Source organism: Rhinoderma darwinii, chromosome 13, assembly GCF_050947455.1.
Source record: "Rhinoderma darwinii isolate aRhiDar2 chromosome 13, aRhiDar2.hap1, whole genome shotgun sequence".
NCBI lineage: Eukaryota > Metazoa > Chordata > Amphibia > Anura > Rhinodermatidae > Rhinoderma > Rhinoderma darwinii.
The window spans coordinates 62,725,015-62,750,426 of record NC_134699.1 but is presented as its reverse complement, the minus strand read 5'-3'; the positions used below and the strand labels follow the sequence as shown (position 1 = coordinate 62,750,426).

At 37.8% G+C, this 25,412-nt stretch overlaps 1 protein-coding gene across 1 annotated transcript in view; it reads left to right on the top strand.

Annotated features, from left to right (window-relative positions):
• The window catches only part of LOC142666250 (uncharacterized), a 312,509-nt gene that overhangs the window by 205,825 nt on the left and 81,272 nt on the right, over positions 1–25,412 (top strand). Inside the window, exon 4 of the mRNA XM_075846239.1 lies at positions 11,082–11,186. The gene's annotated coding sequence lies outside the window, so the exon portion shown is untranslated. The remainder of the gene's footprint in view (positions 1–11,081; positions 11,187–25,412) is intronic.

Here is a 25,412-nt window from a genome sequence, read left to right as displayed (position 1 = left end):
TGATCATCAATGTAAAGTCCTTTTCTTACCAATGGTGTACAGAATACCCCAGACCTGACCAAATACCATAAAAAAAGGAAGATTGTACCAAGATGAAACTCATACTTCTTAATTTTGGCCGACCACCACCACACCTCTCTATTTTCTTACTAAGGCTCCATTCACATCTACATCAGCTGCTCTGTTAGAAGCCGTCAATCCAGATTAAGTTGTTTTTTCCGGACAAAATAGGACAGCATGCTCGGATTTTCCGATGTTCTGCTCCTATGAAGGAGCAGAACAGTGGAAAGCCCTGACGCAGATGTGAACATAGCCTTACCATTGAAGTCCACCACTTGGACCAGTTCCACAATCCTATGAGCCACCTCTAAAGCACCCAACCACTCATTGTTATTTGTAGAAATTAAATCTGATGAACTTGTCTGTAAGAATTTCCAGTGTGTAGAGTCATTGTCTATTCGGACCTTCTGACTTTCTCTAGGTCTCCACTGCTTGACTGACTGCCAACTCAAGGGTTAATAAAAACCTGCCCCCATATAACATATTAAAACTAGAGGATTAATCACATTCATTAATATCAGCAGAACACTGCAGAGCATCAATCACAGGAGACAAGAGGGTGGACGTGGGAAGGAAGAAGACTCATTAACCCACAATTGGGTAGTCCTTCACTTAAGACCGGCATCAATCTACTGTCTGGGCAGTAGTGCAAAGAACTTCTGTATCTAATGGGTTAACCATGTCCGGCAACTCTCCAAAGCATGATACTGTGTGTGACTGACTAAACAGTCTGTACTTATTAGCAGCAATTCATTTCAGTTGACAAACATCTCAAAGCACGATAGTAATGGAAGTCATTTGTGGACCTCATTAGACCCTGGTTAGAAGTGCATTAGTATGTGGGCGACGGCAGATGAATCGGGAGAGGATCAAAATAGCTGTCCAAATATAGGGGGATTATTGTCCAAATATAGGGGGATTATCTGTAACAAGATTCCCAAAAGAGGAGATTATAAAGGAATTTTCAAGAATATAAATATAATACTGCTCCCCTATGTACAAGAATATAACTACTATAATACTGTCCCTATGTACAAGAATATAACTACTATAATACTGCCTCTTATATACAAGAATATAACTACTATAATACTGCAACTATATACAAGAATATAACTACTATAATACTGTCCCTATATGCAAGAATATAACTACTATAATACTGCCTCCTATATACAAAAATATAACTACTATAATACTGCTCTTAGATACAATATAACTACTATAATACTGCCCCTATATACAAGAATATAACGACTATAATACTGCCCCTATATACAAGAATATAACTACTATAATACTGCCCCTATATACAAGAATATAACGACTATAATACTGCCCCTATATACAAGAATATAACTACTATAATACTGCCTCCTATATACAATATAACTACTATAATACTGCTCTTAGATACAATATAACTACTATAATACTTCCCCTATATAAAAGAATATCACTACTATAATACTGCTCCTATATACAAGAATATAACTACTATAATACTGCCCCTATATACAAGAATATCACTACTTTAATACTGCTCCTATATACAAGAATATAACTACACTAATACTGCCCCTATATACAATAATATCACTACTATAATACTGCCCTATATACAAGAATATAACTACTATAATACTGCCCCTATATACAAGAATATAACTACTATAATACTGCCCCTATATACAAGAATATAACTACTATAATACTGCCCCTATATACAAGAATATAACTACTACAATACTGCCCCTATATACAAGAATGGAACTACTATAATACTGCCCCTATATACAAGACTATAATTACTATAATACTGCCTCCTATATACAAGAATATAACTACTATAATACTGCTCCTATATACAAGAATATAACTACTATAATACTGCTCCTATATACAAGAATATAACTACTATAATACTGCCCCCTATATACAAGAATATAACTACTATAATACTGCTGCTATATGCAAGAATATAACTACTATAATACTGCCCCTATATACAAGAATATAACTACTATAATACTGCCCCTATATACAAGAATATAACTACTATAATACTGCCCCCTATATACAGGAATATAACTACTATAATACTGCCCCTATATACAAGAATATAACTACTATAATACTGCCCCCTATATACAGGAATATAACTACTATAATACTGTTCCTATATACAAGAATATAACTACTATAATACTGCCCCCTATATACAAGAATATAACTACTATAATACTGCCCCCTATATACAAGAATAAAACTACTATAATACTGCCCCTATATACAAGAATATAACTACTATAATACTGCCCCTATATACAAGAATATAACTACTATAATACTGCCCCCTATATACAAGATGATAACTACTGTAATACTGCCCCCTATAGATCAGTATATAACTACTATAATACTGCCCCCTATATACAAGAATATAACTACTATAATACTGTTCCTATATACAAGAATATAACTACTATAATACTGCTCCTATATACAAGAATATAACTACTATAATACTGCCCCCTATATACAAGAATATAACTCCTATAATACTGCCCCTATATACAAGACTATAACTACTATAACACTGCTCCTATATACAAGAATATAACTACTATAATACTGCTCCTATATACAAGAATATAACTACTATAATACTGCCTCTATATACAAGAATATAACTACTATAATAATGCCCCAATATACAAGAATATAACTACTATAATACTGCCTCTATATACAAGAATATCACTACTATAATACTGCACCCTATATACAAGAATATAACTACTATAATACTGCCCCTATATACAAGAATATAACTACTATAATACTGCCCCTATATAAGAATATAACTACTATAATACTGCCCCTATATACAAGAATATAACTACTATAATACTACCCCTATATACAAGAATATAACTACTATAATACTGCCCCCTATATACAAGAATATAATTACTATAATACTGCTCCTATATACAAGAATATAACTACTATAATACTGCCCTCTATATACAAGAATATAACTATAATACTGCCCCTATATACAAGAATATAACTACTATAATACTGCCTCCTATATACAAGAATATAACCACTATAATACTGCCCCTATATACAAGAATATCACTACTATAATACTGCCCTATATATAAGAATATAACTACTATAATACTGCCCCTATATACAAGAATATAACTACTATAATACTGCCCCTATATACAAGAATATAACTACTATAATACTGCCCCCTATATACAAGAATATAACTACTACAATACTGCCCCCTATATACAAGAATATAACTACTATAATACTGCCCCCTATATACAGGAATATAACTACTATAATACTGCTCCTATATACAAGAATATAACTACTATAATACTGCTCCTATATACAAGAACATAACTACTATAATACTGCCCCCTATATACAAGAATGGAACTACTATAATACTGCCCCTATATACAAGACTATAATTACTATAATACTGCCTCCTATATACAAGACTATAATTACTATAATACTGCTCCTATATACAAGAATATAACTACTATAGAGGTGAAGCAGAAGTCTAGACAGAGGGGCCGCTGTGGATTTAGTGTTTTTGGACTTTGCAAAGGCATTTGACACTGTCCCTCATAGACGTCTAATGGGTAAATTAAGGACTATAGGTTTAGAAAATATAGTTTGTAATTGGATTGAGAATTGGCTCAAGGACCGTATCCAGAGAGTTGTGGTCAATGATTCCTACTCTGAATGGTCCCCGGTAATAAGTGGTGTACCCCAGGGTTCAGTGCTGGGACCACTTTTATTCAACTTATTTATTAATGATATAGAGGATGAGATTAATAGCACTATTTCTATTTTTGCAGATGACACCAAGCTATGTAATATAGTTCAGTCTATGGAAGATGTTCATGAATTGCAGGCAGATTTAAACAAACTAAGTGTTTGGGCGTCCACTTGGCAGATGAAGTTTAATGTAGATAAATGTAAAGTTATGCATCTGGGTACCAACAACCTGCATGCATCATATGTCCTAGGGGGAGCTACACTGGCGGATTCACTTGTTGAGAAGGATCTGGGTGTACTTGTAAATCATAAACTCAATAACAGCATGCAATGTCAATCAGCTGCTTCAAAGGCCAGCAGGATATTGTCGTGTATTAAAAGAGGCATGGACACACGGGATAGGGATGTAATATTGCCACTTTACAAAGCATTAGTGAGGCCTCATCTAGAATATGCAGTTCAGTTCTGGGCTCCAGTTCATAGAAAGGATGCCCTGGAGTTGGAAAAAATACAAAGAAGAGCAACGAAACTAATTAGGGGCTTGGAGAATTTAAGTTATGAGGAAAGATTGAAAGAATTAAACCTATTTAGCCTTGAGAAAAGACGACTAAGGGGGGACATGATTAACTTATATAAATATATTAATGTCACATACAAAAAATATGGTGAAATCCTGTTCCATGTAAAACCCGCTCAAAAAACAAGGGGGCACTCCCTCCGTCTGGAGAAAAAAAGGTTCAAGCTGCAGAGGCGACAAGGCTTCTTTACTGTGAGAACTGTGAATCTATGGAATAGTCACCGCAGGAGCTGGTCACAGCAGGGACAGTAGATGGCTTTAAAAAAGGGTTAGATAATTTCCTAGAACAAAAAAATATTAGCTCCTATGTGTAGAAATTTTTTCCATCCCTTTTCCCGTCCCTTGGTTGAACTTGATGGACATGTGTCTTTTTTCAGCCGTACTAACTATGTAACTATGTATAATACTGCCCCCTATATACAAGAATATAACTACTATAATACTGCTGCTATATGCAAGAATATAACTACTATAATACTGCCCCTATATACAAGAATATAACTACTATAATACTGCCCCTATATACAAGAATATAACTACTATAATACTGCCCCCTATATACAGGAATATAACTACTATAATACTGTTCCTATATACAAGAATATAACTACTATAATACTGCCCCCTATATACAAGAATATAACTACTATAATACTGCCCCCTATATACAAGAATAAAACTACTATAATACTGCCTCTATATACAAGAATATCACTACTATAATACTGCCCCTATATACAAGAATATAACTACTATAATACTGCCCCTATATAGAAGAATATAACTACTATAATACTGCCCCCTATATACAAGATTATAACTACTGTAATACTGCCCCCTATAGATCAGTATATAACTACTATAATACTGCTCCCTATATACAAGAATATAACTACTATAATACTGACCCCTACATATAAGAATATAACTACTATAATACTACACCTATATACAAGAATATAACTACTATAATACTGTCTCTATATACAAGAATATCACTACTATAATACTGCCTCTATATACAAGAATATAACTACTATAATACTGCCCCTATATACAAGAATATAACTACTATAATACTGCCCCTATATACAAGAATATAACTACTATAATACTACCCCTATATACAAGAATATAACTACTATAATACTGCCTCTATATACAAGAATATCACTACTATAATACTGCCCCTATATACAAGAATATAACTACTATAATACCGCCCCTTTATACAAGAATATAACTACTATAATACTGCCTCTATATACAAGAATATAACTACTATAATACTGCCCCCTATATACAAGAATATAACTACTATAATACTGCTCCTATATACAAGAATATAACTACTATAATACTGCCTCTATATACAAGAATATAACTACTATAATACTGCCCCTATATACAAGAATATAACTACTATAAGGCTATGTTCACACGGAGTATTTTGGGGGAGGAATATCTGCCTCAAAGCTCCAAACGGAATTTTGAGGCAGATATTCCTCCCCCAAAATACTCCGTGTGAATAGCAATTATCGTGCCGTTTTTCGCCCGCGGCCATTGAGCGCCGCGGGCATAAAACACGCTTTCTCCTGCCTCCCATTGAAGTCAATGGGAGGTCGGACGCGGAAGCGCCCGAAGATAGGGCATGTCGCTTCTTTTTCCCGCGAGGCAGTTTTACTGCTCGCGGGAAAAAGACGCCGACGCCTCCCATTGAAATCAATGGGAGGCGTTCTCGGGCCGTTTCTGCCGAGTTTTGCGACGCGGTTTCCGCGTCAAAAAACTCGGCAAAAGACCCCGTGTGAACATAGCCTAATACTGCCTCTATATACAAGAATATCACTACTATAATACTGCCCCTATATACAAGAATATAACTACTATAATACTGCACCCTATATACAAGAATATAACTACTATAATACTGTCCCTATATACAAGAATATAACTACTATAATACTGCCCCTATATACAAGAATATAACTACTATAATACTGCCCCTATATACAAGAATATAACTACTATAATACTGCCCCTATATACAAGAATATAACTACTATAATACTACCCCTATATACAAGAATATAACTACTATAATACTGCCCCCTATATACAAGAATATAATTACTATAATACTGCTCCTATATACAAGAATATAACTACTATAATACTGCCCCCTATATACAAGAATATAACTATAATACTGCCCCTATATACAAGAATATAACTACTATAATACTGCCCCCTATATACAAGAATATAATTACTATAAGGGGAGATTCACACGAACGTTGCGTTTTTGCGCGCGCAAACAACGCAGCGTTTTGCGAGCGCAAAAACCATTTGACAGCTGCGTGTGTCATGCGTGTCTGATGCGCGGCTGCGTGATTTTCGCGCAGCCGGCATCATAGAGATGAGGCTTGTCAACGCCCGTCACTGTCCAAGGTGCTGAAAGAGCTAAATCTTTCAGCACCCTCGACAGTGAATGCCGAACACAACAGCGAAAAACCTGTAAAAAAAAAAGATAAAGTTCCTACTTACCGAGAACTTCCCGGCCGTTGCCTTGGTGACGCGTCCTTGGTGACGCGTCCTTGGTGACGCGCCTCTCTTGACATCGGGCCCCACCTCCCTGGATGACGCAGCAGTCCAAGTGACCGCTGCAGCCTGTGATTGGCTGCAGCCTGTGCTTGGCCTGTGATTGGCTGGAGCTGTCACTTGAACTGAAGTGTCATCCCGGGAGGTCGGACTGCAGGAAGGAGACAGGAGTAATCGGTAAGTTAGAACTTCGTTTTTTTTTTACAGGTTAATGTATTTTGGGATCGCAAGTCACTGTCCATGGTGCTGAAACAGTTTAACTCTTTCAGCACCATGGACAGTGACTATCTCCTGACGTCGCGTACCGATAATTTTTTTGCCGGGATCGGCCAAAACGAGTTTGGCCGAACCCGGTGAAGTTCGGTACGCTTGTCCGGCTTCGCTCATCGCAAAGACACTCCGTTTGGATGTTCGGAAACAGAAAAGCACGTGGTGCTTTTCGGTTTTCATTCATCCTTTTCACTGCTGTTGCGCGAATCACGCTCGTCCCACGGAAGTGCTTCCGTGTGGTGCGCGTGATTTTCACGCACCCATTGACTTCAATGGGTGCGTGATGCGCGAAATACGCAGAGTTATTGAACCTGTCGCGCTTTTTGCGCAGCAGACAAACGCTGCGCAAAAAGCACGGACTGTCTGTACTGCCCCATAGACTTGTATTGGTCCATGCGTGCCGCGTGAAAACCACGCGGCCCGCACGGACCGAATACACGCTCGTGTGAATCCCCCCTAATACTGCTCCTATATACAAGAATATAACTACTATAATACTGCCCCCTATATACAAGAATATAACTATAATACTGCCCCTATATACAAGAATATAACTACTATAATACTGCCCCCTATATACAAGAATATAACTACTATAATACTGCCCCCTTTATACAAGAATATAACTACTATAATACTGCCTCCTATATACAAGAATATAACCACTATAATACTGCTCCTACATACAAGAATAGAACTACTATAATACTGCCCCTATATACAAGAATAGAACTACTATAATACTGCCTCCTATATACAAGAATATAACTACTATAATACTGCCCCTATATACAAGAATATCACTACTATAATACTGCCTCTATATACAAGAATATCACTACTATAATACTGCCCCTATATACAAGAATATAACTACTATAATACTGCCCCCTATATACAAGAATATAATTACTATAATACTGCTCCTATATACAAGAATATAACTACTATAATACTGCCCCCTATATACAAGAATATAACTATAATACTGCCCCTATATACAAGAATATAACTACTATAATACTGCCCCCTATATACAAGAATATAACTACTATAATACTGCCTCCTATATACAAGAATATAACTACTATAATACTGCCCCTATATACAAGAATATCACTACTATAATACTGCCTCTATATACAAGAATATCACTACTATAATACTGCCCCTATATACAAGAATATAACTACTATAATACTGCACCCTATATACAAGAATATAACTACTATAATACTGTCCCTATATACAAGAATATAACTACTATAATACTGCCCCTATATACAAGAATATAACTACTATAATACTGCCCCTATATACAAGAATATAACTACTATAATACTGCCCCCTATATACAAGAATATAACTACTATAATACTGCCCCTATATACAAGAATATAACTACTATAATACTGCCCCCTATATACAAGAATATAATTACTATAATACTGCTCCTATATACAAGAATATAACTACTATAATACTGCCCCCTATATACAAGAATATAACTACTATAATACTGCCCCCTATATACAAGAATATAACTATAATACTGCCCCTATATACAAGAATATAACTACTATAATACTGCCCCCTATATACAAGAATATAACTACTATAATACTGCCCCCTTTATACAAGAATATAACTACTATAATACTGCCTCCTATATACAAGAATATAACCACTATAATACTGCTCCTATATACAAGAATAGAACTACTATAATACTGCCCCTATATACAAGAATAGAACTACTATAATACTGCCTCCTATATACAAGAATATAACTACTATACTACAGTTATTAGGTTATAACACGTGTACTTTTGAATGTTTTACAATATATAAGTTACTGTCAGAGAAGGCCTTAGTGTAACCCCTTACATTATATATGTGCATCCCTTGCATACATTGACTACATAGGAACTATGCGGAGAGGTCACCTCCAGTGTAATAAATGAGCTTGCTCAGATCCCTGACAAACTATAAAATGATAATGCTCTGTTGCTTATATTGGTTCACTCCTGCTCAATGCCCACGTTGCGCCATCCCTCTTATTCCCATCGCTGGGGGCATCTCATTCCTCTGTGTCACCATGACGTGTTCCATATCTTCTATACTTTCTGGAAGCTCTTTCGCCACTACTCTTTCATGTCTATCTCTATTGAGTTCTTCAGTTTTTACATATCGATCGATTCTCCTTACTACAACTTCAGGGCAGGAGCAGGGATGTTTACTAAGATGTTCATGTAGAACTTTAAAATGGAGGAAGTTCCTCTCTTCCTAAAATACAACATAAAATATAAGACCATGGTGTTTTGCTACATTAGGCCTAAAATAGACTTCTCTAAGCAGGGGTGGGACTTCAGCAAGTAAAGCTCCGCCCCTCACTGCTTAGAGTGAAACAGAGGTGACAATCATTTTAAGTACATTTTAGGTGCTAATACTGGACCCTTTTTTTGCCCCTGGCGGTCACTCTGTACTACAAGGGGCGGACAGAGTCAGCAAAGGACCCCCTTGTCAGAAAAGTATATGGGCTCCTTGACTTTAATAACTCCCCATGGCACACCCCCTTATGCTGGTTTTACAATCTGTGAGCCATTGTCATCATCTCAATCCTTTACATGTGTAGCGTCCACGGGCGCAGACCGTCGGGATTACTCACCCCCGCAGCCATCGATCTGTGAGCGCTGGCCCGCATCTCCTCCCTAGGAGACGCCAGCGCTCACTTCCGCTCCATTCTGCTGTGTCCCGTAGGGCGCGCGCTCATGCCCGGCCCTAAAGGGCCAACGCGCGCACATGAAAATAATCAAGTAGCCCATGATCACCCTGGACTATAAGGGCCCCGCCCCTTTACTCCTTGCCTGAGCGTTCTGTTTACCCATGTTAGTCTTAGCAAATGGTCCCTTAGTGTTATCCTGTTCCCGTTATTCCCATGCCCTGCTACCTATATCCTGTATCCCGTGCTATACTTGTTCCTGTGCCTTGGAGTGTTGGAGTCGTGTTGTGCCACCTGTCACACCACATCGGGTGTCATCTGCCTGCAAGTCCATCTGTGCCTAAGCCTCCGCTACGGTCTGAACTATCTAAGGTACTCTTGTACTAGGACTGTTTGGCCAGCTGCTACTCCGCTACAGTGGTGCGGCCTAGTGGGTCCACATACCCACGGCTCGTGACAACATGTAATCTAATAGACAGTATGAAGCTGCTTTAAGGTGGCAATGGGCCCCCTAACCTACAAGGCCCCTCTGCGACAATGGTACCCTGCCTGTGTTTTCGCAATACTTCTTGCCCCTGAGGTCTGGCAGCTCCACGTTCACATATAGCCACTCTGACCCATACCAACCAATCAAAATCCAGTTTTTGGTTTTTTTCAAAAACGTATTCTGTTTGCTTGCTTTGATGCCTGGTAACCCTGTGATAAACATTAATTTGTCAGAACACAAAGGCAGGAAGTGTTGTCCCAAATATCACAACAGTCCCATTTTCCGCAGGACTATCTTGTAAACTAGATCACAAAAGGGGTGTGATTTATGTAAATTTACATTTAAAAATATTGTTCTGTTTGTGGTGCCCTCCTGAAGGGAGGAACATGAACTGTTAAAAAAAAGACCACCTCTATAAGAAGACTACCCTATATCTAGACCAGATATTCAGCCCCAACATATACTATGTCTAGAAGACCATGCATCAATTTGGGTGGTCATCTCAACGAGGTTACAAAAAAATCCCTACGTTCTCTTTGTATTCATTTTAGGTTTTGGTGGCGGGATGTTTTGGTACTGGAGCAGTGATCCAGGACCTTGTCAACCCTACAGTGTGACACATTACCCAGGGATCCAAGTTCAGTGACACTTTGCAGGTACGGTTATTTTTGATGAATGATCTCCCAGCAGGTCTTGCTCTGTTGAACATGAATTGTTTCCTGAATACGGCAAACGAGTCGTCTGTGCGGTTACTGCAGAAGGAGATTTCCAGCTTCTGTTTAACCATTAAAGGGTCAGAGGAATTTTTTTTCATTTCAAGCAATTAGGTTTTCCATTGTAATTCTTCTTTTGGGATTAATTTTCTAGTCCAAAAAATTACATTTTTTACTGAATTGGATCAGGCCGTTGCTTAGCGGAGGATTATGTGGATAGATCAAGGCATGGAGACAAAGATTAAAGGGGTTGTCCTGGATTCTAAAAGAATCTTCCAAAAACAGCACCACACCTATCTATGGTCTGTCTGGTATTGCAGCTCAGCTCCATTGAAGTGAATGGGGCTGAACTGCAATACCACACACAACCTGGGAACAGGTGTGGCGCTGTTTTAAAAAAAAGTATACGCTTTTTTTATTTTGGACAACCTTTATAAGTTGCTTTTATACTTAAGTAATGACGGCCACACTGTGGCTCTAGAATTAAACACATCCAAATAACGTGTGTTTTTGCGGTCATTGGAGGGATTATCGACTTCCGATTTACACTTTTTTTTTTACTCCTTTGCCCCAAAGCTGTTCCTTGGAAAGCTACTAAACTGGACTGTGGTTTTTAAACCACACAGTTAATACTTGCTTACCCTGCAGCGCCCCCGCAGGGAAGACGTGACATGGCAGTCCATTCATATGCATTTTTATTGTACACCAAGAATGAACACGAGTCTGACATAATCCCAAAACCACATCCAATAGGGGTAGAGGACTTAGTTAATAGTTGGGAAGGGTCTCCGAAAGTGTATGGAAAAACACGGATGTCTTAAAGGGTTCTCCAGGATTACAGTCTAGGTTTCAAATCAGAAGACTTCAACATTTTCCTGGATCTTATATGTTTTAATGACATTACCTTCCCAATGACCACAAGCACTTTATACAGGACAGCTTCGCCATTAATCCTATTATCCGTGGGTCGGACATCTAAATCTTTAATGCGGTTGAGCAAGGAGCAGACTGTACATTTCGTTTCTCACTTTTCTTTTACTAATCTATTCAGGTCCAAATTTCCATGCAGATCCATTTTATAATTATCTTTATTGGGGTCAAAGCTTAATTTTTTTTCTGATACAGCAGTAGAGTAAAATGATAAAATTCGGACTGCCTAAAGTCACCACTAGGGGGAGCTTAGGAGCGCACAAGCTTACTTCATATAGATTTAAAGGGATAGTCCTCTACATGAACTATCCATCAGGTCATAAAAGACAGTGTCCCCACTTTTGCATTTATGCCGAGAACAAGGGAATTCAAATACCCATTCTCTGACATGGGACAACCCTTCCAGTATTGACTTCAATGAGAGCGGTTTAAAGCTGTACGTATTGAGCTCCCCCTAGTGTGCGGCTTCGTATAATTTAATTCTATAGCTGTGTGAAGGTAAGCCAGACTTCCGCTCGCTATAAAAAGTCATATGAAATTAAAGGTTTGTCTTATGATAGAGAAAATGGACATTCATTTGAATAGCTCAGAATTTAAACCCGCCCGGACACCCTACCCCTCAAAAAAAAGGACAGGTAACCTTTAAAAGCAGGGATCCATTATGTTTACGGAAAACATGCAAGCCAAAAATGCATGTGACCTATTTCTCCAAGTTAATAAATTCATATTTTATGAACAGGTTTTTGACTACACTGAGAAAATAAATGGTTAGCGATGTTCAGCAGCAGTTCATATATCCTCTGTGTAAGGAATGCTTCGCGGTGAAGCCTTCAACTTTGTTTTCCTGTGAGAACGCTCCGCTGGCAATTATGGAGGAACGTGAATGTTGTATAAGGAAAAGCAAATGGTCACGCTATAGTAAAATATTTAGTGCATGGCCCTTTAAATTTTGGAATACTGTATTTTCTGGTCTCTTGGAATAAAGAAGAACTTCCAGGAATATATCCTTTATTCCGATCATCCACCAATCAATGGTCTAGTTTCACTGGTGGATTACTTCTTTCTCCTCAGCAGTACCGCTGGGAGATCCAGACTAATGGATGCCATTCAATTAGACTTTACCTATACACATCTTTTTCATACCCTCCAACAATATGACTATATCACTACTAAAGTTCTGGTTGCCTTGTGGTCACTTGCCTGGTGAGAGTCCTTCACTGCTCTGTGATAGACCTGCTATGACGCTATTGGCACCTGACAGGTCTATCCACGGACAAAGATAAGCCTATCAGAGGACTATCATCAGCAGATCACTAGAAGCTTCCAGTCTTAAAGAGGTGATCTGTCATCTGACAGCCGTTTCCTTATCTGTAACCTAAGGGCGCTCTATGTGAGTAGTCCTAATCAAGGGCATATATATATATATATATATATATACAGTCCAGGGTGGATGAACACAGCACTCCAAATGCAACAACTCAGGCCATGTGCTCGTTACCTGGGGGTGAATCAATTCCCCAATATTCAGATAGAGAGAAATGTAGAGCGTAGTAACGGCACCAGGACTTCAAGATGGATGAAAGCAAAAGTGGATTTATTTCACCTCAACACAGCAACGTTTCGGTTCAACAGGATGGCTTGAGAAAGGTTCCTGTTGAACCGAAACGTTGCTGTGTTGAGGTGAAATAAATCCACTTTTGCTTTCATCCATCTTGAAGTCCTGGTGCCGTTACTACGCTCTACATTTCTCTCATATATATATATATATATATATATATATATATATATATAATAAAAGGTCAGATCATGGTTGGTCCCATCCCCTTTTTTAGCGGGTGTTGAACCCTTCACTCCAGAGGAACTCCATAGTCAGCAAGCAAGGGGGTAGGGAATTGGCCCAATGGTCATAGATCGGACATGGAAGGAGAAGCAATCACCAGGAACTTATGTCCTGGGTGGAAAAATCTAGCACCATAATGTAGACCACTACCCAGAAGCCAGGGGGCTTCGAAGGGTTCCTCTTCCATGAGAAGACACCAGTATTATTAATGGCACCATTACGTTTCTCAGATGGGAAGTGGATCCTCTAAGCTGCCATCGCTTTGTGGCTGACTAGACTGGTGTGCAGAATCTAAGGCGTTCTTCACCCTTAACCTCTGTGAGGACGTATGGACCTTCTCGATAGGATTCCCAGATATAGTCACCGATTGGTGGCTGTGCTGTTGCGAAGAACTTGTAGCAAAGTTATGAATGAAGCCAGGGGTCGTCAATGGAATAGCAGTCAAGATGAGACAGAACGGTAGTCAGGGGTCAGGCCAGGCATCAATATCAAGAGTAGAACCACAAATACCAGGTGACAAATCCAAGGGACGAGACAGGAGCATATTCCAGGAACAAGGTCACGGTCAGGATAAAGATTCATGAACACTGCCAGCCGTGGTGAAGAGAAGAGCCACGATTGGACCCAGCAGGGCCACGACTGAAGGCAGAATCAGAGGAGGCGGCATCCAGTTTGCTAGCAGCCGGGTCGGCCGTTCTCCAGGACTCACCCTTGGAGACAGGTTGAACAAAAGGCGAATAAGTGGGGGCCCTGTTACAGATTTTTTTTATTGGGGCCCAGAAGCTACAAGATCTCATTAGGTGGCCTCACAATGGAGAGTGGAAACCAGCTACTTCCTTGAGTAAATCTTGACCCATTTCAGCAAATTTCGAGTTCAGTTTAGAAGTAAATATTGTATTACATCTCTCATGGAACTGATAGCAAAGGACTTCAAATGCCTTCCTCTAAAACCTGTAAACTACAGCTAGCTGTCACTAATGGAACATATTCCTGGGGGGATTGAAAGTCGAAGAGAAAAACCACGGGAACCTGTCTGTTTTGTTTAGAAGTGATAAACCGAAAGTGATGCTTCGGAGACTGCAGAGTTGCATAAGACACTTATCTCTGTCCTGCCGAGAACCTTGGAGAAATCAGAAGACTTTCAGCCAGATAACAAAAGAAAATAGTTGGATTAGGTGGTCGTTCCAGAGAATCTTGTTTGAATAGGACCATAAAGACTCAACTCAAGATGTCAAGATGGCCAGTCAAAGAAAAGTAGATGGGTGGGAGTTTTTTCCACTTCTCTGTCGATACAAATCTATATGTGAGTTGCCCATTACAGAATTACGGGCAGAACAGATCATAGGAAGCTTCCTGGAGAGCATCTGTCATCAGCTTCATTTCATTGAGTTATGTAAACTAGATGTAAAACAAGCTTTTTCCCTCAGGAAGCCTTCACTGAAGAGCAGTAGTGTCCCTCAAGATTACTTTAAAGGGGCTTTCCCAAATTAGAAATGTATTGTATTAGCACTGTATGGCGGTATTATATTGAATGTATATATTATGTTTTTATTGTCTTGGCACTATGTGGTTTTGTGTATTATGTGGGCTAACATTACGAGAAAAACTGTCTCAAAAGTGCAAACGGGGGAACCCTACTTTGCTTGTTGCCCAGAGCTTTGTTTTCTACCAATTCTACCATTGAAGTCTAAAATAATTGCCACATTTATGAGACAGACATAGAACTTTTTGTAGATGGGCTCAAACCTGGACTATCCCATAAGAGTAACTGGGGATCTTCCTGCAGGCTCAGTCTCTCACACAATAATAAGCCCCAAAGATCCAGCCAACGCCTCTTGAAGCTTTACAATTGAGCAAATTTGACCAAAGATTGCTTGATAATATTCTATTTGTCCAATTGGATTTCCGTAATTTAATCGGGAGAAAAGTGCTGCAATTTTAGCAAACAGGAAAATCTTTGAGCTTTCTATTTTGGAAGTAAATTTTTGTAATCTTCTCAAACGGGTTGTCCAGGCATGGACAACTGATGACCTACCCCCAGGATAGGTTATCAGTATATGATCGGTGGGGGTCCGACACCCGGACCCTGCACCAATCAGCTGCTCCAGTTGCCTCCGGTCACGGAATAGAGGCCAAGCTCCAATACTATTCAAGGGAATAGGATCAGAGCTGCAGTTCCACTATGGAGTAGTCTGAGCCATCTGCTTCCGGCTCTGAATACTGCATACCCTGCATAACATCGAGCGTCCGGAGTGGCTAAAAGGTTTGGGGTCCGGTTGTCTGACTCCCACTGATCATATACTGGTCAGTTATCCATGCGTGAAAACCCCCTTTAAGGCTTTGCTTTGTAATATGAGAAAACATCCCACAAAGATGAAGACCATCAATTAATGAAGTAAAATTTCTTAATCATGAGATTGTTTGTCCAAATTAGGGTTATTTATTCTCGCAATCCACATGGAAGAGGGAAATTCATTATCTCATATAAATATGTTGGAAGTCTATATAAAAATAAAACTCTGCAGACCTTCTAATTAAGAGGTTTTCACAACGGTCACTAAGGTACGGCAACCATGGAGATAGTAAAAAAAAATAATTTATGAGTAACTATCTTGACCTAGAATGTTCGACCTAAGAAGGTGGCAGGCTGATTTGGTTCATTTTTACTCCATAGCAAATCCAAAACCCATAGTAACCACAGATATGTCATAAATATGTAATAGGTGGTCTGCCCACCCTTGGGACCCCATCTACTAGGACAATCGGGTCTTCTAACCCTTATATTACAGTCCAAGGCTTACAACATTGGCCACAAATAGGAGTGTAAGGTGAGAAGAGCTGGCCACCCATGTGAGCAAAGTCAAAGGGACTTACAGAAACACTGGTCGAAACCCCCCCTTAGACTGTATTCCATCTTCAAAAATTTTCCAACATGGAGAACCCTGGTTTGTCACCATTCACGAAAAACCAATCAACTTAAATTTTCTTCACTGATCTAATATCTCGAGGTGTGTGTTAACTTGGTTGATGATCCCATGGTTTTTGACCAATGGAATTCTGTTCCAGTGGCCGAAGATTTGTCAGGGATTCTTAGAAGATTATTTTTGCTGCCTGTACGCGTTAGATTAATGTTGGTGGTTCCTCCCTAAATTTTAGGATTACGGAGGCCTCTGTCTTCCCATCAAGGCAGATGTCTTGGGAAACGAGGGTCTTCTGTCACCTCTACTGTATAAACATACACACTCCCCCCAGCCAAGTATGCATGGTCATTGGGAGGTCACAGGGGACAGTCGTCGACCTGAAAAGTTTTTAGTTAACATTGGTTTCCCAAGTTGAGACCTATAGACATTAGAGTTGGTGGATCTCAGTATTTCTGCTTCCTGAGATCTGAAGTCTATGAGGGTTGCCAGTGCCCTTTGGTTGGGATGGGGTAAGGTGAAAGGGCCATGATTGATCTTTTCTCTTTTTTTTTTTAATATCCTCCCAACTCATCTCTAGTCCAGCCTTATTAGACAGCTATCCAGATATTGAATTAATACTAGATGACTTGTCTGATCAGGAACTTTTAGGGTCCCACCACAGTGACCCCTACCGATCACTAGAACTAGATAAGTGCGGTGCACAGGGGCGTAGCCATCATGAGTGGAGATGTGGCAGCTGGTAGATGGGGGGCCCAGTTACAGATTTTACAGTTACAGAGGCTTCAAGTTACACCTTTTGTGATGCCGTTTTTTTCATGTTGGCTCCACCCAGTTACCACTATGATTAGTGAGGGTCATAGAAGTCCAACCTAATCCTGTCAGGCATTGATGTCATATGCTAGTGATATTCCATCAATGTCTCTCCTGAGACAACCATTTTAACCCTATTATGTTCTTCCAATTGGGGCACTCACCACCACATAGCAGTACCTCAATGTTACATTGTTGCCTTGGAAATATATGCAAATTAGCTCTTCCACAGGCCATAGATATTATGTTTATTTAGAGATACATCCTATTTTTTCAAAAACAATCTTCAATTTTACATTTTCACGTGCACCAAGTAATCTCCGCTTTGTCTAAGATGTTTGCACATAAAAGGATCATATACCCTGTAAGCCCATTGTTTAATGAGTTTTAGTCATTTTAATTAGAAATGAGGTGTCGTTCTCTTAGCGGTTGTCATTTGACTTGACGGAAGGTAAGCGTATATATCTGATGACTGATAGAGGCTACGTTCACACGCTTCACAAAAAACGGCTGAAAATACGGAGCTGTTACGGCCGTTTTTGGAGCTGTTTTTCTATTGAGACAATGAAAAACTGATCCAAAAACGGCTCAAGAAGTGACATGCACTTTTTTTACGGGCATTTTTTTACGCGCCGTTTTTAAAAACAGCCGCGTAAAAAACACCCCGTCGGAACGGATCACCGTTTTTCCCATTGAAATCAATGGACAGATGTTTGGAGTCGTTCAGCCACCGTATTTTCAGTAGTTTTTTGGGGCGTTTGCGGCCCGACAAAATGGCTGAAAATAGGCCATGTGAACATACCCTAAGCGTTCATATTAATACTGAACACAAAGTGACACCGAAGATAAGAAATACAATACATACCATGATCTCTTGCTCTTCCTTGGCCATTATCGGTCTTATAACACAAGTAAAATTATGAAAAGTCAACTGAAAAGACCAGAATGCATTTACTTTACCTCCACCTCCTTCTCCCCTTTACAGTGATAGCGCAGGAAAAAGAGGCAGGGTCTGGACAACTCAACTGCACTTTCTACAGATAAGCTCCACCCACTTATTTAAAGTAATTTTACAGTATTAGAAAAACATGGCTACTTTCTTTCAATAATAGTTTTGTACCAGTCCACAGGTTGTATGTGGTATTGCAGCTCAGCTCCATTTACTACAACAGAGCTAACCTAAGCGGCTTCCAAAAGAAAAGAATCATGTTTTTATAATCCTGCACAACCACTTTAAGAAGGGCCTCCGCTGCTAATTCCCAGCCAAAAAAAGAACACATGGATCCTTCTTCTGGATCAAGAAAAATAGTACAGGAGTATAGTTAACAGATAGCTACCTAAATGTATATTCAGGTTGACTACAGTTCTGACCTAAAATATACTTCAATGGTTCAATAATATATGAGTATGTAGGAAAAATTCCCTCATTTCAGAGCCAGTTTCTGACAAGTTGAGTACAAATGGCTGCCGGCCAAAGAGCCGAGAGGATATTCTCGCTAAACAGAGGTGTGGAAAATCACTGTTAAATAAAGATATAATCTGAAATCTGTCAGAAAAAGAATGCGACAAGTATATAGCAGTAAGAAATTATATGGGAATGAGATTAGATCAGATTTTTATTGATCAGACCCAAGAAAGTGTCGACAATATCGGAGAGCCCGATGAGGGTGGCATAGAAGTTACGCTGGTTATTTTGAAAGCTTTACTATAAAACACTAACACTTAAGTACAAGAATAAAATTCTATAATACTGCCCCTATATACAAGAATATAACTACTATAATACTACCCCTATATACAAGAATATAACTACTATAATACTGCTCCTATATACAAGAATATAACTACTATAATACTGCCCCTATATACAAGAATATAACTACTATAATACTGCTCCTATATACAAGAATATAACTACTATAATACTGCCCCTATATACAAGAATATAACTACTATAATACTGCCCCTATATACAAGAATATAACTACTATAATACTGCTCCTATATACAAGAATATAACTACTATAATACTGCCTCCTATATACAAGAATATAACTACAATAATACTGCTCCTATATACAAGAATATAACTACTATAATACTGCCTCCTGTATAAAAGAATATAACTACTATAATACTGCTCCCTATATACAAGAATATAACTACTAGAATACTGCTCCAATATACAAGAATATAACTACTATAATACTGCCCCTATATACAAGAATATAACTACTATAATACTACCCCTATATACAAGAATATAACTACTATAATACTGCTCCTATATACAAGAATATAACTACTATAATACTGCCCCTATATACAAGAATATAACTACTATAATACTGCCCCTATATACAAGAATATAACTACTATAATACTGCCCCCTATATACAAGAATATAACTACTATAATACTGCCCCTATATACAAGAATATAACTACTATAATACTGCTCCTATATACAAGAATATAACTACTATAATACTGCCTCCTATATACAAGAATATAACTACAATAATACTGCTCCTATATACAAGAATATAACTACTATAATACTTCCTCCTATATACAAGAATAGAACTACTATAATACTGCCCCTATATAGAAGAATAGAACTACTATAATACTGCTCCCTATATACAAGAATATAACTACTATAATAATACTGCCCCTATATACAAGAATATAACTACTATAATACTGCTCCCTATATACAAGAATATAACTACTATAATACTGCTCCTATATACAAGAATATAACTACTATAATACTGCCCCCTATATACAATATAACTACTATAAAACTGCCCCCTATATACAAGAATATAACTACTATAATACTGCCCCCTATATACAAGAATATAACTACTATAATACTGCCCCTATATACAAGAATATAACTATAATACTGCCCCTATATACAAGAATATAACTACTATAATGCTGCCCCCTATATACAAGAATATAACTACTATAATGCTGCCCCCTATGTACAAGAATATAACTACTATAATACTGCCCCTATATACAAGAATATAACTACTATAATACTGCCCCCTACATACAAGAATATAACTACTATAATACTGTCCCCTATATACAAGAATATAACTACTATAATACTGCCCCCTATATACAAGAATATAACTACTATAATACTGCTCCTATATACAAGAATATAACTACTATAATACTGCTCCCTATATACAAGAATATAACTACTATAATACTGCTCCTATATACAAGAATATAACTACTATAATACTGCCTCCTTTATACAAGAATATAACTACTATAATACTGCCCCCTATATACAAGAATATAACTACTATATTACTGCCCCTATATACAAGAATATAACTGCTATAATACTGCCTCCTATATACAATATTATAACTACTATAATACTGCTCCCCTATATACAAGAATATAACTACTACAATGCTGCCCCTATATACAACAATATAACTACTATAATACTGCCCCTTATATACAAGAATATAACTACTATAATACTGCCCTTATATACAAGAATATAACTACTATAATACTGCTCCTATATACAAGAATATAACTACTATAATACTGCCCCTATATACAAGAATATAACTACTATAATACTGCCTCCTATATACAAGACTATAACTACTATAATACTGCTCCTATATACCAGAATATAACTACTATAATACTGCTCCTATATACAAGAATATAACTACTATAATGCTGCCCCCTATGTACAAGAATATAACTACTATAATACTGCCCCCTATGTACAAGAATATAACTACTATAATACTGCCCCTATATACAAGAATATAACTACTATAATACTGCCCCCTACATACAAGAATATAACTACTATAATACTGTCCCCTATATACAAGAATATAACTACTATAATACTGCCCCCTATATACAAGAATATAACTACTATAATACTGCTCCTATATACAAGAATATAACTACTATAATACTGCCCCCTATGTACAAGAATATAACTACTATAATACTGTTCCTATATACAAGAATATAACTACTATAATACGGCCCCTTATATACAATATAACTACTATAATACTGCTCCTATATACAAGAATATAACTACTATAACACTGCCCCCTTCATACAAGAATATAACTACTATAATACTGTTCCTATATACAAGAATATAACTACTATAATACTGCCTCCTAGATACAAGAATATAACTACTATAATACTGCCCCCTATATACAAGAATATAACTACTATAAAACTGCTCCTATATATAAGAATATAACTACTATAACACTGCCCCTTATATACAAGAATATAACTACTATAATACTGCCCCTTATATACAAGAATATAACTACTATTTTACTGCTCCTATATACAAGAATATAACTACTATAATACTGCCCCCTATATACAAGAATATAACTACTATAATACTGCTCCCTATATACAAGAATATAACTACTATAATACTGCCCCTATATACAAGAATATAACTACTATATTACTGCCCCTATGTATAAGAATATAACTACTATAATACTGCCCCCTATATACAAGAATATAACTACTATAATACTGCCCCCTATATACAAGAATATAACTACTATAATACTGCTCCTATATACAAGAATATAACTACTATAATACTGCCTCCTATATACAAGAATATAACTACTATAATATTGCCTCCTATATACAAGAATATAACTACTATAATAATTTCCCCCTATATACAAGAATATAACTACTATTATACTGCTCCTATATACAAGAATATAACTACTATAATACTGCTCCCTATATACAAGAATATAACTACTATAATACTGCTCCTATATACAAGAATATAACTACTATAATACTGCCTCCTTTATACAAGAATATAACTACTATAATACTGCCCCCTATATACAAGAATATAACTACTATATTACTGCCCCTATATACAAGAATATAACTGCTATAATACTGCCTCCTATATACAATATTATAACTACTATAATACTGCTCCCCTATATACAAGAATATAACTACTACAATGCTGCCCCTATATACAACAATATAACTACTATAATACTGCCCCTTCTATACAAGAATATAACTACTATAATACTGCCCTTATATACAAGAATATAACTACTATAATACTGCCTCCTATATACAAGACTATAACTACTATAATACTGCCTCCTATATACCAGAATATAACTACTATAATACTGCTCCCAATATACAAGAATATAACTACTAATACTAATCCTATATAAAAGAATATATCTACTATAATACTGTTCCTATATACAAGAATATAACTACTATAATACTGCCCCTATATACAAGACTATAACTACTATAATACTGCCCCTATATACAAGAATATAACTACTATAATACTGCTCCTATATACAAGAATATAACTACTACCGTGTTTCCCCGATAGTAAGACACCCCCGATTGTAAGACGTATCGGGGGTTTCAGGGGGGTCGGCTAATATAAGCCGTACCCCGAAAGTAAGACATATGTCTTACTTTCGGGGAAACACGGGGGTATTGCCGCCTCCTGCCCACTTCCGCGCCGCCCCCCTCTCCATACGTCACCGCGCCGGATATATCCGTCCTCAGCAGCTGCTAGTTCGCGCAGGAGGACGGATATATCCGTCCTGTGATGGCGCGGGTACTGAGACTGTACCCACGCGATCAGCGGCAGGAGCACGGCTGTTATACACAGCCTGGCTCCTGCTGCAACTGCCGGAATCGAAGCGCGCGCCGATTCCGGCAGTTTAACCCATTAAATGCCGCTGTCAATAGTGACAGCGGCATTTAATGTGTTTGACAGAGGGAGGGAGCTCCCTCTGTCACCCGATCGGCGCCCCCGCAAACAAATCGCGGGTCGCCGTCGGGTTTCCATGACAGCCGGGGGTCTAACAAAGACCCCCAGGTCTGCCTTCAGCATCTGCCTGTTAGGCGATGCCGGAGGCATGACCTAATAGGTTGCCTGTCAGTTTTACACTGACAGGCAATAATGCTTCGGTATACTAAGTATACCAAAGCATTATATATGCGATCGGCACATCGCATAGTGAAGTCCCCTGGTGGGACTAAAAAAAAAAATTTAAAACAGTTAAATAAAGTTTGTGAAAAAAAAATAATAATAATTCGACAATTTTTTTCCAATATAAGACATATCCCGAAAGTAAGACATAGTGGGGCTTTTGGGGATAAAAAGAAAGTAAGACACTGTCTTACTTTCGGGGAAACACGGTATAATACTGCTCCCTATATACAAGAATATAACTACTATAATACTGCCACTATATACAAGAATATAACTACTATAATACTGCTCCATATATACAGGAATATAACTACTATAATACTGCTCCTATATACAAGAATATAACTACTATAATACTGCTCCTATATACAAGAATATAACTACTATAATACTGCCCCGTATATACAAGAATATAACTACTATAATACTGCTCCTATATACAAGAATATAACTACTATAATACTGCCCCCTATATACAAGAATATAACTACTATAATACTGCCCTCTATGTACAAGAATATAACTACTATAATACTGCCTCTTATATACAAGAATATAACTACTATAATACTGCCCCTATATACAAGAATATAACTACTATAATACTGCCCCTATATACAAGAATATAACTACTATAATACTGTTCCTATATATAACAATATAACTATAATAGCTGGAACGGGGTGAGTGATGTACGCAGTCTCTCGTGTATCTTGCGGTCTTTTGTGCTGAGCTGGCAGATCTGTGTTCATTCATTAAGAGCCGAGTACAATTTTCATAATAATGTAAACATCAATTTTTTAGACCCATAGTCACGGATTAATGTCCTATCTTTTCCTCTTAACTCTTTGTCGTCTTGTATCATTGTGGAAATTCCGCAGGTATCTTGTGTAATTAGCGGAACAATCTTCAATGTAATACTGGACAATGGCGGAGGTCATATTGTCCTTGTATATCCACTCTCTCCTACTACAAAGATGAAGGGGGAAGGAAGGAGAGACAGACAAGATAGGACTATGTGATTAAACTATGAGGCTATATCAGTCCGTCCCCCCACCACCACCATCCAGACCCTCCTGCCCTGGGGATGAGACTCGCACCAGTAGGGGGCATCTTATTTTCCTATGAGGCCTCCTATTTTCTGAGTTTCTGGATTTTCTGCCTTCCCTCTTAGAATATCTAGGACACCTGAGGAAGCCATAAAGATTCTGGTCACGTCTTGTCGGATTATAATTTTCTCTTATAAGGCATCTTCAATATTTGTAGAGAAACATCTTATACCCTGGTCTACAATAAACATCGGCGGAGTACTGTCAGTAATCCTGAGCTGCTGGAATATTCTATGTGTGGAAAGTGTGAATGAATCCTCAGCTGTACGTTTATTTTCATGCAGTTCTGAACTGGTTATTATGGAACTATTATAAACTAATCTTATTACGCTCCCAGTGCTCTGGTTTATGCAACACTGCCATCTAGTGGATGGTTTATATACTACCAGAAGTTGTGCAAAATTTACGTAGATTTTAGTAATTTTACAGTTGCATGTACCCTGTCTGCACCCCCTTAATTACATCCTGAGATTTCATGGCTGTGTGAAGGAGGGAC